The sequence below is a fragment of the Tachyglossus aculeatus genome, chromosome 16, assembly GCF_015852505.1.
Source record: "Tachyglossus aculeatus isolate mTacAcu1 chromosome 16, mTacAcu1.pri, whole genome shotgun sequence".
Classification (NCBI taxonomy): Eukaryota; Metazoa; Chordata; class Mammalia; order Monotremata; family Tachyglossidae; genus Tachyglossus; species Tachyglossus aculeatus.
Window position 1 is genome coordinate 12,627,369 of NC_052081.1, and position 17,982 is coordinate 12,645,350.

General features: G+C 42.2%; 1 protein-coding gene across 1 annotated transcript in view; it reads left to right on the forward strand.

Moving 5' to 3' along the window:
* Nucleotides 1–17,982, forward strand: part of LAMC1 (laminin subunit gamma 1) — a 94,700-nt gene that overhangs the window by 18,681 nt on the left and 58,037 nt on the right. The window lies entirely within an intron of this gene.

Sequence of the window (17,982 nt, forward strand, 5' to 3'; positions counted from 1 at the left end):
ATCTGAATGATTAATTCTTTGATCTTCAGTATGGGGAAGGTAGAGGCTGAGTAGCATTATATTTATTTTGCAGGTAGGAAACAGCTGGCACCAGTGAAATGACTTGCTTTTTGAGTCAGTGGCAGAGCTGGATTTAGAGTTTTGAATTCTTGGTCAGGCCGTTTCCTTCCAGATAGATATTGAGAGAACACTGTACTGTCCACACAGGGGGCAGATTCTAAGAACTGAGGTGGCCTTTCAGCAAAATTAGGTTCACCAGCTATTGACCAAGGTGCTACGCATTTACTCAGGAGACTTAAGGTAAGTCAGCAAGGGAAAATTGCATGAAGATCATCTCCCAACTGACTCAGGGATTAGTACTTAAATGACCAGTAGTACTTGATGTCTTCCCCTGCTTTAAAGACTGCACAAGCATGTTCTTACATGCAGCAGGCAGGTCAGAATGTCAGCATTCTCTGCTTCCCCCCCACCATCATTCTGGCAGAAGCAGGACTCCATCCTGACTGGGAAAGCACTTCTGGAGCCACAATGCCACTTTATTGAGGTTTTCTTTTCTATGCAGGAGGCAGAAAGATTGTAGTGGTGACTCATATTACCTACCTCACCTCATTTACACATAAACACAGGGTGATACCATCTGGCATTGTCAGAACCGTTCTATAGATGCCACTGAAAAAGCTATTAGTGGTTCATGGTTCTCTGCTCCTGGAGGCTTAGGCTACAGTTCTGCTGAGCAGACCATGCCGTTCAAACATGCCCTTTAACTAAAAAGACTTGGACCCATTGATGCTATCTGCTTTGGGTCGACTGAATTGTAGGACTGTCTCATTTTCCCAGAGCTTACGGATGGCAGTTATTTCTCAAAGGTTGAACTCCCCTGCCAAACTTTCAGCTGTGGGGAGTTGGGAATACACTCATGTTAATCCGTGACCATGTTTCATGGGGAAAAGTTTCCTGTACCCTGGAATGGCTGCTTAGCATCAGTAGCAGTTAGTAAACTCATTGTGAGCAAGGAATGCATCTACCAACTCTTTTATATTGTTTTGTCCCAAACAGTACAGTGTCCTGCACATAGTAAGCACTCAGTAAAGAGGATTGATTGATAGAGGTAGTAGCATATGTTAAGCATCCACTCCATGGGGTGAACTGAGTAAGGAAATACCAAATAGGGAAGTGACCCATTCCCTGTCCACATTGTGTGTAGCTTGACAGATTTGGTGAGACATAGCTCTCTTCTGCCTGATGCGGACAACGGATAGTTGAGCACTCATTCTAGTTCTTTAAAAAAATTATTTTCCTTTCAAAGACAAAGAAAACACTTGGGTGAGGACTTTCAACTTTTATTGCACACCTAGCTGCCTACAGTGTACTGAGCTGTACATTTAGGCTCAGGCTATGCTTGTAGAATGGAAACGAAAAGCTGACTAAGCTGCATAATGTTTAAAGGAATTAAACCCACTGATACAGAGAAGACAGGTGGAAGCCCAAATAGTTTATTGCCTGGATCTGGTTGTAATTACCAGGACAAGTTGCTGCAGAAGTATTATATTACCATATGGGACTGGTCATGCTAGTCTGTAAGTTTTGTCAGCATTTCTGTTGTTGGCCTACATTTTCTTCGATTTTCCTTTGGAAAGAAACTCAGAGGAATTTCTAGACTGTAAGCTCACTGTGGGCAAGGAACGTTGACTACCAACTCTGCTGTGTTGTACTCTTCTAAATTATTAGTACAGTGCTCTGCACACAGTAAGTGCTTACTAAGTACCATTGATTGATTGCCTACCAAACTTCTTGCCAGGTCCCCTCTCCCCCACTTTTTCTTTCTCGGGCTGAGTTGTTCACCTTTGTTTCAGTTCCTTCTTCTCCCCTCACTTCCTCCCCTTCTCCCTCCCCTCCAGAAGATTTTCTGAAGAGCCTAAATCTAGAAACAGTGGATTTAGAAGACCCTGTGGACTCTGGGTGACATAGCCCCTCCCATATGTGCTGCCAACATAGCAAGGGAGAGGAATCAGAAATCCCCTTAAGCTATGCATTTTTGTATGAGAACGCAGCAGGGGAGGAATTCCGAGCCAACTGACTATTCACTAAAGGAATCCAGCATCTGAGTGTTCCTTCCTTCCCGCCTGATATCTGGTTGTATGCCTATTAGTGGTTTGGGAGGCAGGTGCCATTCGCTCCTTCAGGGAAAGCTCCAGGGGGAACAGATTGGACGTGAACCCAGGAAAATGCCTTTGTATTACAGGTGCAAGCCTGGTAATTGCTAGCTGTGGTTTAGGAAGGCAGTGATTGGGGCACTCAAGAGAACACACGTTGTTCTGTTTCTCTGCCCATTCTTTCCTTCCTCCCAAAATGAATCCAAGCATCATCAGTTTGAAGTCTGCAAGACTTCTAGACTGTGAGCCCACTGTTGGGTAGGGACCATCTCTATATGTTGCCAACTTGTACTTCCCAAGCACTTAGTACAGTGCTCTGCACACAGTAAGCGCTCAATAAATACGATTAAATGAATGAATGAAAGCTACCTTACATGAGTTTAGCTTCCCTTTCTGCAGTTCTTTTGTATGGTAATTAAGGCTACAGAACTACACAGTAGTTTCAGTGTTTCTCTTTGCGTTTGTCCTTTGTAAACTTCCTTCCTGCTGGAGGAGGCAAAAGATTGGGAGTTCCTATACTTGTGTAAATTTATGGAGTGATACTTCTATGCAGGTCTGTTTTTATATGGACTATTCCAATTTCAGGGCAGGAGGGCTTGCACCCCTAAAAAAAGTCCAACAACCTAAAGACATTAAGTTTGCCGACTGGTGGGCTAGGGGAGAGAGCACAGACCTTGGAGTCAGAGGCCCTGGGTTCTAATCCTGCCTCTGCCATTTGTTTGCAGCGTGACCTTGGACAAGTCCCTTAACTTCTCTGTTCTTCAGTTCCCTCTTCTCCAAAATGGGGAGTCAATACCTGTTCTCCCTCCTACTTAGATTCTGATTCCTGTGTGGGACCTAATTATCTTGTAACTACCCCACTGCTTAGTAGCAGGCTTTTTTTGTGGTATTTGTTAAGCGCTTACTATGTGCCAGGCACCGTACTAAGTGCAGGGTTAGATACAATCTAATCAAGTTGGACACAGTCCATACCCCACATGGCCTCAAAGTCTTAATCCCCATTTTACAGAAGAGTAGCTGAGGCACAGAGAAGTTAAGTGATTTGCCCAAGGTTGCATAGCCAAAAGGGGAGGAGTCAGGATTAGAACCCAAATCTTTAACTCCCGGGCTCATGCTCTCTCAACATGCTGCTTCTCACATAGTGGTTGGCACATAGTAAGTGTTTAACAAATACCACAATTATTATTCTTATTATTCTGGTGAAATAGGAATACAGACCTTCACTTGACTAGGGATCACTATGTAAATGACCAGAAATCTCGTATAGGCGTCTCCTAATGTCTCCTGCTCATTTCCACCAAGATGAAGAGCAGAGAACTGGAGAACGAAGGATTAGGTTGAAATGAGTGTTTGTCTCAAAACATAGTGCAATTATATCATCTCTGCTGGGCCCAAGTCTTAAAAAGTTATCTTTCCTATTGAGTAAATGGCTTGATGGACAGAATACACAAGTTCAGTTAGTGGTGGGCAATTTCCATTGGGCTGTGCATGAAGGATGAGGCATTTATTATGTTCCTTTGCTAAGTGAGAAGGCTCAGAGGTGTTGCTTGCTATAATTATCATTACTTGCCTTCTACAAAGCAGCCTGCGCTTAGGAGTCAGAGGCTCTGGGTTCTAACCCCCTTTCTCTGTGACCTGGGGCTAGTCACTTCTGTGCCTGTTACCTCAACTGTAAGATTGGGAATTCAGTACCTGTTCTCCCTCCTATTTAGTCTGTGAGCTTTATATGGGACAGAGACTGTATTTGCCTTAATTGATTTGTATCTGCCCCAGCGCCTTGAACAGTGCTTGACATATAGTAGGCACTTCAAAAATACCATTAAAATAAAGTTTGACAAGCATTCAGTGATGACAGACTCAGTTGTAGCTCATACACTTCAATTGCAGGGGAAGAAGATGAGGACTTTTTGCGGAAGAGTTCTTAGACAGTCCCTTTCAGGGAGAAAAGTTGCTGTTCAGATTAAATGAATATTTCCTAGTTCATCTAGACTCTAGACTCCCCTCTAGTGAGGGGATTTCTTGGTGGCTTACTGCTCCTAAAATGTCCCTTACCGGAGTTGATTTCTTAACTGCTTGCTATAGGACTTAGATTAGGTTGGGAATCACCCCCTCTAGATTGTAAGCTCGTTGTGCGCAGGGAATGTGCCTACAACTCTGTTGTATTACTCTCCCAAAAGCTTAGTACAATGCTCTGCACATAGTAAGCACTCAGTGAATACGATTGATGATAGTTTTATGAGAATGAAGTGAACTGTAGTATGTGGGAAGAGCTCTCTGTTGTACTATCACCTCATTGGGCTTGCAGCACAACCCTGAATATTTTGACAACATCATGTATTTGCTTTTGTTAATAGAGTACTTAATTTTCCATTTTTGGTAGGTGACTTGCAGGACACAATTAAATTGACTGAGCTGTAACCTTTTGGGTGATTGCGGCAGACTAGATTGTAGGTCAAAGTATGTGAAGTAGCAGTTGCTTAGCTTGGTGTCTTTTGGGTTTTTTTTTTCCCTTTGATTTTGGGGGTTTTTCTTGGGGTGGGGAGTTTGTTTTTTTTTTTTTTTTTTTTTTTAGCTTCACAACTTCCTCAATCACCTTTCCCAAGCAGCCTTGTTACTTTGGGGGCCTCTGGGAGGGAGATAACTTTTCCTGCTGTGCACTGGGATATATCAGTAGTGCAGGAGACAGTCTGCTTTTGTTTCTTGGGGGCGGAAGATGGGGGGAGGGGAATTAAGTGGAGAGGAGATTCTAGAGTAGACCAATATTAGCTTAAAAAGTGTTTGAGCCTTGTAGCCATGGCTCTGTGGGATATTTGAACAACTTCTTTTAGCTCATTAAAGAATCTTAATTAAAGCAAGCATAGTGAGTCATTTTTGATGCCTCTGTGCATGTGTTTTAATGCTGTCCTGATGAAGTGAAACAAGAACATTCTCTTTCTAAAAATAAAGAAACAGTATTTGATCATAACTCTGGTAGTCAGCTGGAACAAAAAGAGGGGCAGAGAAACATCATCCTTCCTATAGGACCTTTTATCTTTTTTTAAACATAGACAGGATAACGAGGAGAGCTCATTTGACCCTGTGATCTAATTTCCTAAAATGTTCAGTGCCTTTGGTTTCTTCATTCCTGTCCTAAATTTAGAGAATTCCTGGCAGTTTGCTGAAGACGACAATGTAAAGGACTCATCTAAATCCCTGTCAAGTGATAGGGAAGCAGGGTGGACTAGTGGATAGAGCCAGGGGCCTTGGAATTAGAAGGACCTGTGTCCTAATCCTGGTTCCGCCACTTGGCTTTGTGGCCTTGGGCGAGTCACTTAACTTCTCTGTGCCTCAGTTACCTCATCTGTAAAATGGGTATTAAGACTGAGCCCCGTGTGGAACAAGGACTGTGTCCAACCTGATGATTTTGTATCTACCTCAGCACTTAGAACAGTGCCTAGCACAAAGTAAGTGCCTAAATGCCATTAAAAAAGAAGTGATGGGGGCATTACAGGTTGAGGGGAAGAAGGGGAGGTATGGAAGGCAGCCAGAAGGAGCTGATTCTAGGCAGGATGTGGAGAGGAGAGGTAGAAAGGAGGACCATGAGAGACCCGGCTGTGTGGAATCTGGCTCTTCTGGTTTCTCCGTATTTAAGGAGTGCTAGTCCAGGGGAAGGTAGCTGCCCAAAGGGGTCCCCCAACCCTGGTGAACTGACCCCTGGATGGGCTACATTGGCCTGAGTGACTGACAGTAGTTTCTATACTACCACGTTGCCCCCTCTGACTAAAAGCTAAGCAACCTCATGGATGCATACTGTGTGCAGAGGCCTGTATTAAACATTTAGAAACGTGATGTATGCACAAAAGTTTGATAACAAGTCAGTCATTATAGTAGATGCTCATGGCGCGAGCCATTTCTTCTAAGACCATAGATTTATTCATTTGATTTTGCTCTGCCTGTTTTTGTTCCTGTTTCCTCCCCAAACCTTAGAGCGACTTGGATTTGCTCAGGACCCTACTGAATTTGCAAGTTTATTCATGCATTCTCTTTATGTGGTGGAGACACTACTTCCTCTGTGGTTTTTTTTTTATTGTGTGGTGTAAACCCACAGGTTTCAAGGCAGTTGATATTTTTTTGTCAACTTCTTAACTGACAGTGAGAACTGTTGCGGATTTCTGTCCCCTATTATTTTTGGCAATTTCAAAATAAGGTAGGACGGCTGGGTAAGATAGATTATTAGATAAAAAAAGACTTTGATTTCCGTTTTTCATACATTTTTTCTCACATTTCTCCTGGCTTCCTGGGTAAAATGTTTCATTTCTCACTACCCTCCCGCCTCCTCCTCATTAACAAAATTGTCTCCAAAGTTTGTTTGTGTCTGTTTCATATACAGTAATTTTGTGTCTGGGGTGTTTGTGTGCTCTCAGCTACTTCCCAGAATATCTCTAGGAATTTCTGCCCACCTACTTAGTTTTCCCTGAAGGGTGGGAGGAGGTTAATTCTCCCCATCTAACCTCTCTATCCCCACCACAATTTAGAGAGCTTTCTCACATATTGCCATCAGAGCAACAGCTCTTCCAAGGAAAATCTCTAAAAGGATTTTTACCTTCCTATTAAGGTAAGGGTGTTTGTTGTTTATTAGAAACCCCTCTAGGAGTTTCTGACCAATCAACACCCATGTTGCTGCTCCCCTGTTGAGGTGAGGAGAGGCAGGGAATGTGCCTGTTTATTATATCGTACTCTCCCAAGCACTTAGTACAGTGCTCTGAACACAGTAAGCGCTCAATAAATACAACTGAATGAATGAATGCAAGTCAGTAATGGGGAGGTGTTTAATTACTGTGCTTGTGCTGAAGTCCATTGTATTCTTGTGTATTCTCAGAGGTGTAGGTTAGGGAAGTGGCCAGGGCAGCTGGAGTAAGCCGTGATAGCAGAGTTGATAATCTAGTCAAAAAATCAAGTGGAGGTGAAAGCCATTTTTAGACTGTGATTCCAAGTCCAAAAATTTGCCTTGCTTGGGGATTTGGGATGTCATCTGATGTGTGGGTCTGTGGTGTGTTCTGAGGCTAGCGGAAGTAGTGTCATTCTAAAAATAAATGGAGGTAAAAAAGGAAGAAGAGAGGAAAAAATCCAACAATAAAAACCCAGTTTTGTTTTAAAGGTTAGACTTGTTGCTTTCTTTTTTCTTTCAAAAGCAAAGTCTTATTCCCCTCCCGAAGATTGTAGGGTGGATGCTGCAAAGATTTTGATCCTGAACCTAATTCCCTAGCTTTGCTTTACATTCTGGATTTTTTTTCAAAGATATGCAAACAGGTTTTCTCTTTCAGTATTCTCTAGTCCCAAATGATGTGAGATTGCTTGCTATTTTATCTTGTCATTGTTGAGCAGGTGACCCAAAAGGAAATCTGTGAAACCGTTTGATGGCTACCTGCAAGCATCTGCAAGGTGTTCTTGCTTCCTTGCAGACAAGGTTCGTCAAGGTGAACAATTATTCAGAATCAATTTTGTTTTGGATAATGCATATTTTCTCTTTGTTTTAAGCTAACACCATATAATGGATTCAGCTTAATTCATCTGCCTGCCATATGAAGACAACTGCAAAAATGATGGCCTAGGTGAGAGGCAATAGAATTTAGGACATAATCAGTACTCCTGACTAAGAACAGTGATCACATATTGTTTGGAATAACAAATTTAGTGGACACGTTCTCTATCGGCCCTATTAATTGAAGATTAAAAACCAGGCTTAAAATACGACCTTAGTCAAATATTTAGGCAGAAACCTAAGGGCTGTTTTGTTCAGAGAAATTAAATGAATGGAGGAATAAAATGAAAATCTAGAGGCTGACGGTCCCTTGTTTACCATCATTGCTATTTAATCAGCTGACAGGTTCAAATTTATTACTGGATGGAAGGGTGAGCCAGAAATCAGATCTCAGTATTATCAGTGTTTCTTTGAGAAACTGTGCTTTCTGGGGAGACACTAAAAGAGTGGGCCACTTTCCCTCAGTTTCTGCACCTAGGCCACAGAGTTAATGAAGTTTAGGTTTTATGTAACACCGATGATTCCCCTCAACTGGGGTTTAGCCCCTAAAACAAAAAGTGCTCTCAGGACTTTAAGCATTTTCAGTTTACTTGGCCTAGTGGAGAGAGCTCTGGTCTGGGATACAGAAGGACCTGGGTCCTGATCCCAGCTCTGCTTGTCTACTGTGTGACCTTGGGGAAGTCACTTCACTTCTGTGCCTATTACTTCATCTGTCCAATGGGCATTAAGGCTGTGAATCCCATGTGGGACATGGACTATGGCCAGTGTGATTAGCTTGTGTCTACCCCCATCACCTGGCACATAGCAAGTGCTTAACAGGTACCATAAGTAAAGAAAAGAATGTTTTGGAATTCATATTTCAAGTTCCGTGACTTAGGAGGGCAAATTAATGAGGCACAGTGTCAATAGTGTTCAGAGTAATAACATTAATTTAGGAAGGCAGGGGAGTCTGGAGACCTAGGTTCTAATCCCAGCTCTGCCACTGACTGTTTTGTGACCCTGGGCAAGCCAGTTTACCTGTCTGTGCCTCAGTTTCCTCATCCATAAAATACCGATTTTTCCTACCTGTTAGGATTGTGAGTTCTGTGTGGAGCAAGGCGGGTGAGATCTGATTATTTTATATCTCCTCCAGTGTTTAGCACAGCATTAATGTTTAGCACAATTCTAATGCCACAGTCTCTTTCCCAACCACCCGCCCTTTAAAAAAAAATTCAGAAAACACATGGCTTGTGCACACAAAAGTTGCATGCCTTTGCGTCTTCCTTTGTTGCTGTAGCACCTTATTAAATATTGACTCTGTTTCAGAGTGTCTCAGGATTGACTTACTATAGTATAGGAAGTATCCTGGCAGTAGAAAGGTTCTTTGGAAAGCTCCCTTGTGGGTGGGCTAACTGCTGAGAAGACATGAATAGCCAGTAGAGACTTAGTGATTTGTAACTGGTGCATTCTCTTGCATTTACTCAATTGTATGCACCCTGTCCCAGTGAATGGAAGAATCACAGTGAATTAAATGGGAATTTCTTGAGGCAGAGGGAGAAACTTGGTGACCTAGGGATACATTTTCTTCATAAAATGGTTAAGGCCCAGACCACCTCTCTCACCTCTACTGCATGCCAGAATGCACAAACTAGAGACCTAGGAGTTGCTGGTTTTTTGTGTACACTAGTTTTTATTTGAGGTCACACTAAATTTTTTTTTAATTGAACATGCATTGGGTATTGAATTTTAGGAGTGGGGCTATAGTGAATAGTGCTGAAGGGAACATGCAGTGGTTGTTGAAATTAATAGCCTTCCCTTTCCAAGGTGCTTGTTTGAGCTTAAGAAATTCTTGCTCATTTTTAGGCAGGCGAATTGTTTTAATACTAAATAGCTGGCTTGTGGGACAGTTCCAACCCAAACTTTTGCCACAATTCATGCCTCTTATAAAGATCTGGGCTCTCTTATTGCCTCCAGGAAACTCTTTAATGTGGGATTCCCTATGTTATTGCTTCTCCCCTTATTAGGGTCTTAGGATTGGAAAAAAGAGCCCAATGATTCTTGAATTGAACTTGAGTTCTAAAGGGAAAAAAATCATATTGGGTGAATTCTCAATGCCTGTGCTTTGTTTGAGATGCTCTTGGATAGGTTAACATTGTGAAGGTAACTTGACACTCAATAAGTGAGGGATTCTATTCTCCTAGGGATTTAAGGACATTGCAGACATTCAATAAAGCAGTACATTATTATTATTATTATTGCATTTAATAAGTGTTTGCTTATGTGCCAAACATTGTACTAGTACTAGGGTAAAAAGAAGATAATCAGATCAGACACAGTACCTGTTCCACATGGGGCTCACAGTCTAAAAGGAGGGGAGAGAGGGTATCTTTTCCCCACTTTACAGCTGATGGAACTGAGCCACAGAGATAAGAGACTTATTCAAGGTCACATGGTGGGCAAGTGATGAAGGTGAGACTTGAACTGGTTTCCAGCTCCTAATCCCATCCTCTTTGCCCTAGAGAATACTTTATGTTTGCTTTTTATTATATTTCCCTGTAATTCTGAAAAGCTTGAAGTGCTACTGTGGTTTTTTTTGCATTTGTTTAAAGATGTTGGGGGAGAGAAAGCTTGGAATGGTATCTCCATTTTATCTCACTGTCCATCACTTTCCACATATAAATACTACAGTACTCTCCCAAGTCCTTAGTATAGTGCTCTTCACACAGTAAGTGCTCAATAAATTTGTTTGATATAAAATGAATTAACTGTGTCTCCCACAATAAGGTAATGGCAGAGGGGGTTGGAACCCATGTTTCCTGATGCCCAGTTGGTTTTCGTATCACCAAGCTTAGGGCCATGGGTTTAACTCTGTTATATCATCCTCCAATTGTCATGAAGGACAGAGACCGTGAAATGCCCTCTTTTGTAGTGCACTGTTTCTCAGTGTACCATGAAAGCCATTAACTCCCCTTTCTTATTGGTAAAGTTTTATCGTGAAACCTACCATATGCGCCCTTATTTGCCTAGTTCTCCTGTAACACAGGGTTGCCCCCCTGCAGAGTCCCGCATTTAGCAAACTCTGCACTGTAGAACTCACCAGTTTCCACCTGGCAGACACATATTCCTTAGACTGAGAGCCCCATGTGGGATGGGGACTGTGTCCAACCTGATTATCTTATATCTACCCCCATGCTAAAACAATGTCTGGCACGTAGTAAGTGCTTAACAAATACCATACAAAAAAAGTTGGAAGTAAAACTATTGTAGGCCAAATTAGCATGTTTAAAATAGGTCTGGTGACTGTTTTAGAAAATATTTTTATTCATTTTCAGTATTATGTTAATTGGTGCTTAACTCACAGAACGTCAATGCTGAGAAGTTAATGGAGCACAGAGTCTTCATATGTGTGCTTTTTGCTGACTTTAAGTAAACAAAGGAAGAAAAATTATACAAGTCATATTTTGTAATATCAGTATGTTATGAGAAGAAATGTTTTGCTTTGTTTTTCGAAGGAAGTTTGTGCCAAAAACCATTGCAGCATGAAATATCATAAAGTAAGCTCTTTGTGGGCAGGGAACGTGTCCACCAAATCTTACATTATACTCTCCCAAGCGCTTTAGTACAGTGCTTTCCACATAGTAAGCACTCAAATACAACTGATGGATATGCATTTTGTTTAAGGTTACACTCTTAGCTTTTGTTGTACGTTGATGTTCAACTACCATGTGCTGAGACTTTCACCACGGAGATCATCTGTTTTCTGTCTGGTAAAAGACAGCTGTTTGAGAAGCAAACCATCACAAGCTGAGGTAAGTAGGAGAAAGGAAGGAAAAGGAGGAAAAGGTGGATGTGTGCTCCACTTCAGGTCTCCAGTTCCAGTCTCTAGATTTGTTGGGTCGACATGTGTTTTACCTACGTATACAAGCCTGAACCTGTGGTGGTAAACGTACCCTTGTTAATACTGGGTAGCCCATCTCCTTTTGAAACATAATGAGTGATATTGAAGAACTCTGTTTATGTTTGGTGGGGCGAGGTTGAGGGGTTGGAGGGCAGTGACTCACAAAGGGCTTGGAGCAGAATGATGTCTGTTTCATGTTAAAGTGGCCCCACTTCACCTGTGTGTAAGCAAGCATCTTACATGTTGGTGGAAGCGGGAATTTCATTGGGCTCTTGGGACTTTGTTTCTCTGTAGTGTGGATTTCACCGATGGCCGTTTGCTGTTGGTAAACTAGCAAATGGGACTGTCTGACTTGGGGACTGTGGTCTTTTTTGCTCTAGGGTTCAATGTTGTGCTTTTAAGGGTGAATTTTTTTCCCTTTTAATAGTGGTGTTAGTGTTAATTTAACTTAAAACAATCCTATCATGTAAAAGAAAGGAAGTAGAAGTATGGCCTACTGGAAAGAGCACAGGCCTGGGCATCAGAGGACTTGAGTTCTAAACCTGGCTTCACCACTGGTCTGCTATGTGATCGTGGTCAACTCACTTAACTTCTCTGTGCCTCAGTTTCCTCATCTATAAAATGGGGATTAAATCTTACTCCTTTCTACGTAGAGCATGAAACAGGGACTGTGTCCAACCTGATTATCTTGTATTCACTTTAGCACATAGAACAGTGCTTGACACGTAGTAAGCACTCAACAAGTACCTTAATCATTACGGAAAACCTAAACCCTTCTCTTCCTGTACTTTCATGTGATCGCATTCCATTCCCCCATTTACCTCCCCTGGCAAAGAAAAATAAAAAATGCTGGCAACTAATGACTGGCTTGTGGAAGTTAGAGGAGTGAAGAATGAATTCAGGGAATATTTTGGGTAGTACTATAATAACCGGATTTGAGAATTCGGGACTCTGCCACATTGGAGATTGGAAAAAAAAAAAAAGACAAAAATAATTTTTAGAAATATTTTATGTATTGATTTTTTTAAGATTTCACATATTGGAGGTTTAGAATTTTTCACATTTGCCTAAAATGTGAGCATTTGGAGCAATTGTATGTTAATTTGAAAGTAAAGTCTCCACAGTGTCTCAAACTGATCTTCATTTCTGGAAGAGTAAACATTTCAGGTCTTGGAAGCAGCTGCTTTTGCTTCCCCATTGCTTTAGATTGAGATGTCTGGTGCACATTTTATGTATTTTCATGCTAGGGCTCTCTGTGATGCCCCAAACTTTTTTAAGCTGGTGGGTTGTGCTTGCAAATCCTGACAAATCAAGAAGTTAAAAGCCTGAGATTCCCAGTGAATTTTTAGTAGTTGTAGTATATTCAGGAAAAAAAAAAAGTGAACTACCTGGAGCCTCTGCTTACAGCAAAATCTCAGTGGTTCTTGCAGTCACTGTGATATGAGAGGAGGGATGAACTCCTAGCCTGCTCACTGGTAGTGCTGTTTAGCAATTTTATTTTTAGGAGGAAAAAGTTTCCAACTGGAACTGAAGCAGGTCTCTCTGGTGGGTTTTTTTTTTCCTTTAAAAAATAAAAGACTGCTGCCACGATATTTAAATTGGGCAGCACTGTGTGCTAGACTGCATGTTGTAGCAACCCCTGGCGAGCTGGGAATGGGGAATGAATAATTGATGGCCCTCTGCCCGGGACTTATAGATCCCTTGAGTATACTGACAACAGCGGGCAGTTTGAGTTTATCACCAAGTGCCAGATTTTCAAACCAGTTTTATGCATTGCCTGTGGGAGCAATTTCATTATTGAGCTAAAATGAAGCATTTTCAGGCAGTGACAAATTGTTCTGTTAATCCAGGTAAATGTGAAGTAGAAAAAGGAAGCTCTGGGCCACTTTTAAAATGTAATCCCTAGTTTTTCTTCCTTGGAACTTTCATGCAATAGGTCATCCTTATTTATGTCCATAGAGTTTATTTTTGAAAGAAAAATATGTAACTCCAGATTTCTCCCTGTAACCCTGAAGTCTTGTTTATTTAAAAAAAATTATCTAGGGGATATATTAATGTGGTGGCATCCTAAACGTATACCCAGAATAGGCATGTGAGCTCATTGGTGGTACGTCTGATTGTGTGTACAAATTCTCCACATGCTCCCCTGAATCAATCAATTCATACTTATTGAGCACTTTTTATGGTACTTATTAAGTGCTTACTGTGTGACAGGCATTGTACTAAGTGCTGGGGTAGATACAATCTAATCAGTTTGGACACAGTCCATACCCCCACATGGGGCTCAAGTCTGAATCTCCATTTTACAGGTGAGGTAACTGAGACACAGAGAAGTTGTGACTTGCCGAAAGTCACATAGTGGATAGGGATTGTCTTGGGTAGGGATTGTCTCTATCTGTTGCTGAATTATACTTTCCAAGCGCTTAGTACAGTGCTCTGCACACAGTAAGCCCTCAATACATACGATTGAATGAATGAATGAAAGTGGCAGAGCTGGGATTAGAACCCTGGTCCTTCTGATTCCCAGGCCTATGCTGTCTCTGAGCACTGTGCTAAGCACGTGGGAGGGTACAGTATAACAGAATTGGTAGACACATTCCCTGCCCACAGTGAGAAGCTATCATTGTTTTGGAGAATGGAAAAACTGGGTATAGTGACCAAAAGTTTCAAAGATGAATGGGCTAGAAGTGCCTTAAAGAGGTTGTGTCTTCCAGTACTTTCAAACATTTTCCTGTTGTTGGAACACCAGTTCTGCAGGCTTCTAACTTGAATTTCATCAGAAGGCCTCTGAACTTGGGAACCTTCCTCTGTGTCCCCAGGGAAATTAGAGGGTGATGCCATGGAATTCTAGGACATATTCCCATTGTCTACTTGTGTACTCCAACTGTGAATCACTGGTCTGATCTGTTCTTCTGCTCCCAATGCAGGGCTGCACCTAAACCAAACAGGAAACAGTCAGCGACTCTATTTTTATTCAGAATTACCGAACATTTTGAGCATCTGTAACATGCCTGGGTGCCAGCCACAGACTCCTATGTAACAGAAGAGGATTTAGTGAGCCATTGGTAGGGGACAAAATGAGCCAATCAGGCCATGGGATATGCTGCACCTTCTTTGTATATTTTTATATGGCATAACTCTGACAGGATGGGAAATACATGCACTCAGGAGTGAAATTAATCCGGGACTTTAAGTTTAACCAGGTATTCAGCAAGTTCTGACTCTGAGCGGTTTCTTTGGGACTGTCAGTCTGAAAGGCCAGTGGTGACTAAGGGAGATGTCAGCCAGAACAGCCGTGTCTTGCAGGGACAGGGTGATTGCGACTGAACTTCTCTTAGGAATATCTCTGGCTCTGTTGGCTCTTTGAGAAGGATTGGGAAAAGAGAGGATGTCATTATAGCAATGATGTTATACCGTTCCCACCTTGCTCCAGTGTAGATGGAAACGTGTCCTGGAGGACAATCATTGCGTACAGTAATGTGAATTTCCTGTGGCACCATCTCCAAAGCAGATGACACTCATTTGTTTCACACTGCATTTTCCTGTCACTTCTGAGAGAATAAAACACCAGTAGTGACAACCACTTTCCACCTGAATTAAAAGAAAGGGTTTGGCCATGCCAGAAGCAGTGGTTGTAGATATTTAAATTGTGGGGACAAGCACTGGGTAAGATGAAGGGAAGAAAAGGAGTTTTTCCCAATTCCAGGCAGTGAGTCTCCCACCTCTGCCCAGGAATGCTTTCTATGGCATAGGGAATGTGCCCCTGCTGTTAACTACTTCCGAAAAAGGGTCAAGACATGTTCAAGGGATGACTGAGAAAATAGGTGGGAGTGAGTTTAGAGAGTAGAAATCCCAGAGGCATTGTTTGGTTGAATGGAAAGATGTGGGATGGTGCATACATTTCCTGTGGTAGTCTGCAAGTTTTGTACGTGGGAGGTTTTTGTTGCCCTCATTTCCTGCCCCATTATAGCCTGCCACCTGCTGGGTAGCTAGACAAAGCAAAAACACCCGGAAAGTATCACTGTTTAATGAATTGTGGGGTGGTGGGCTTTTTCATTTAACGGGGTAGCTAATATTTAACAAGAAACCTGCATCTGAATTCTAAATGGTAGGGTTTATGATTGTGAGCATGTGGTTTTGAGGGAAGAGAGGATGAGCAATTTGGAGTTCTGTGCACATAGAGATTTCTTGCATGAGGTGGAAAAGAAGTTCTTTAACATGGTGTTGTGCTGCCTATTATCCTTTGGGCTCTTTGGGTTGGGAATCAAATGCAGTCCTTCCCTACAGCTGTGAGTTTAAAAAAAAATCAGAAATATGGGGTAGTCTGTGCTGCTGCATTATCTGAATAGGCCCAGAACACTATGTTGTGACTGTGGAAGATTTGTCTGATTATGCTCGATTTGGCAGCCCCGAGCGTCCTCTTCACGGTTTAAGCATTTGGGTGGATGTGGTGCGATTTCCACTTCATGTTTTTTACTGAATAAAAATAATCCTTGAGAAAAGAAGGAACATTCCAGTTTGAAGCTGGGAAGAAGGCAGTAGCATATAGGAAGGTTTGACATGCTGGACACAAACAACGTGTTGAGTCTTTGGTTTGGGGGAGATCTATAATTTAATGTCTGTGTCCCCCTGTTGTAATCTTCTTATAGGCAGGGATCATGTCTACCAACTTGATTGTAATGTATTTTCCCAAGTGCTTAGCACAGTGTTCTACACACAGTAAATGCTCAATAAACATCATGGATCGATTCACTGCAGCATCAGGTGTGAAGTGTTACAAGCCTTCCAAACGGGGCTGGGGCATTGGCTGCCTGCGAGAGCTGTGATTTAAATAAAGGTGCTACTGGCTTCTGTTTGTTGTCACGAAAGAGCAACTGTCGAGGTGTGGGTTGCCGCTATCTGGTTCCACTTCCCAATCACAATTCTCTTCGCTCCCTCCTGTCTGCCTTGACCTTGCCGTATAACAATCTCTTCCACAGTGCATGCTTGAATGAGGCTGGGAACAACCTGAGAGTACTTTCCCACATGACTATTAAAGATGAGAGCTGAGAGATGGCACTGTGGTTTGGGAAAGAAGCTTCCCATTAGTGCTGTGGGTTTTAAGTGGAGGGGAGATAGAGAGGACAGAGCGTGTCCGCTCTCAACTTCGAAGACTTAACATTCCTGTTCATAGCTGTTAAATAGTGTGTTGAATACGGTGAATTTTCCTCACAGTTGAAGTTGCCATTGTACCCCCATCGTGTACCCTCAGTTCTTCCTCAATCAGTGTGGCTTAGTAGAGAAAGCTCAGGCCTGGCAGTCAGAGGACCTGGGCTCTAATCCTGGCTCTGCCACTTGTCTGCTTTTTGACCATGGGCAAGTCACTTAACTTCTGTGCCTCAGTTACCTCATCTGTAAAATTGGGATTAAATCATAATAATTATGGTATTTCTTAAGCGCTTACTACTTGCCAGGCACTGTACTAACTGCTGGGTGGATACAAGCAAATCGGGTTGGGCACAGTGCCCATCCCACATAGGGCTCACAGTCTCAATCCTCATTTTACAGATGAGGTAACTGGGACCCAGAAAAGAGAAGTGACTTGACCAGGGTCACACAGCAGACTACTCTCTTCTACTTAGACTACTTCCTCCTACTGAGGGCTCACAGTCTCAATCCTCATTTTACAGATGAGGTAACTGGGACCCAGAAAAGAGAAGTGACTTGACCAGGGTCACACAGCAGACTACTCTTTTCTACTTAGACTACTTCCTCCTACTGAGCCTGTATCCAACCTGGTAAACCTGAATCTATCTCAAAGCTTAGTACAGTGTTTGGCAGTACATACTAAGTGCTCAGTAATTACCATTAAAAAAGAAGATAATAGCTAGAGAACACTTCTTGAACTTACAAGAGAAAGTTTATACTGTGTTTATTTGGAAACCCCCCAGGATTTAAATTCAACCATAGTGTTTCTGTTTTCCGGTAGGGTGTTTCCCATGCAAACCATGCCACACTTCAAGATGGCCCATTTTACCTTTGGCCCGTGTTTTTTCCCCCTTCCTAATTCAGATTCTGCAGTTGTCTCTTAGAAAGGAATACACTATTAATCCTGTTTTCTTCTCTTCCATCTTTCTGTCTTCTAGCAATTAGAATCCCCACCTTCTCAATTATTAGATGAACTTTGGTTCTGAGGTTCTTTTGCCTTGTTATATATAGCTGTCTTTTGTTTTTGAAGACGAAATTCTATCTGCATGTCTGGGTGGCTGAAAAGCCTGATGCATGAGTGACACTGTTCTACATTAAGTGAAGGTAAAGATAGTTCCCTTGCTGTGCTGGTGTATTGCTCCATGTAGGGCCTGCCTGTTTTCAAGACTTTTTTTTTTTATATCCCTATCTTTGGAAAACCTCTACTCAGAGAGAGCAGCCCTTTTCCCATTTGCTGCCCTTCA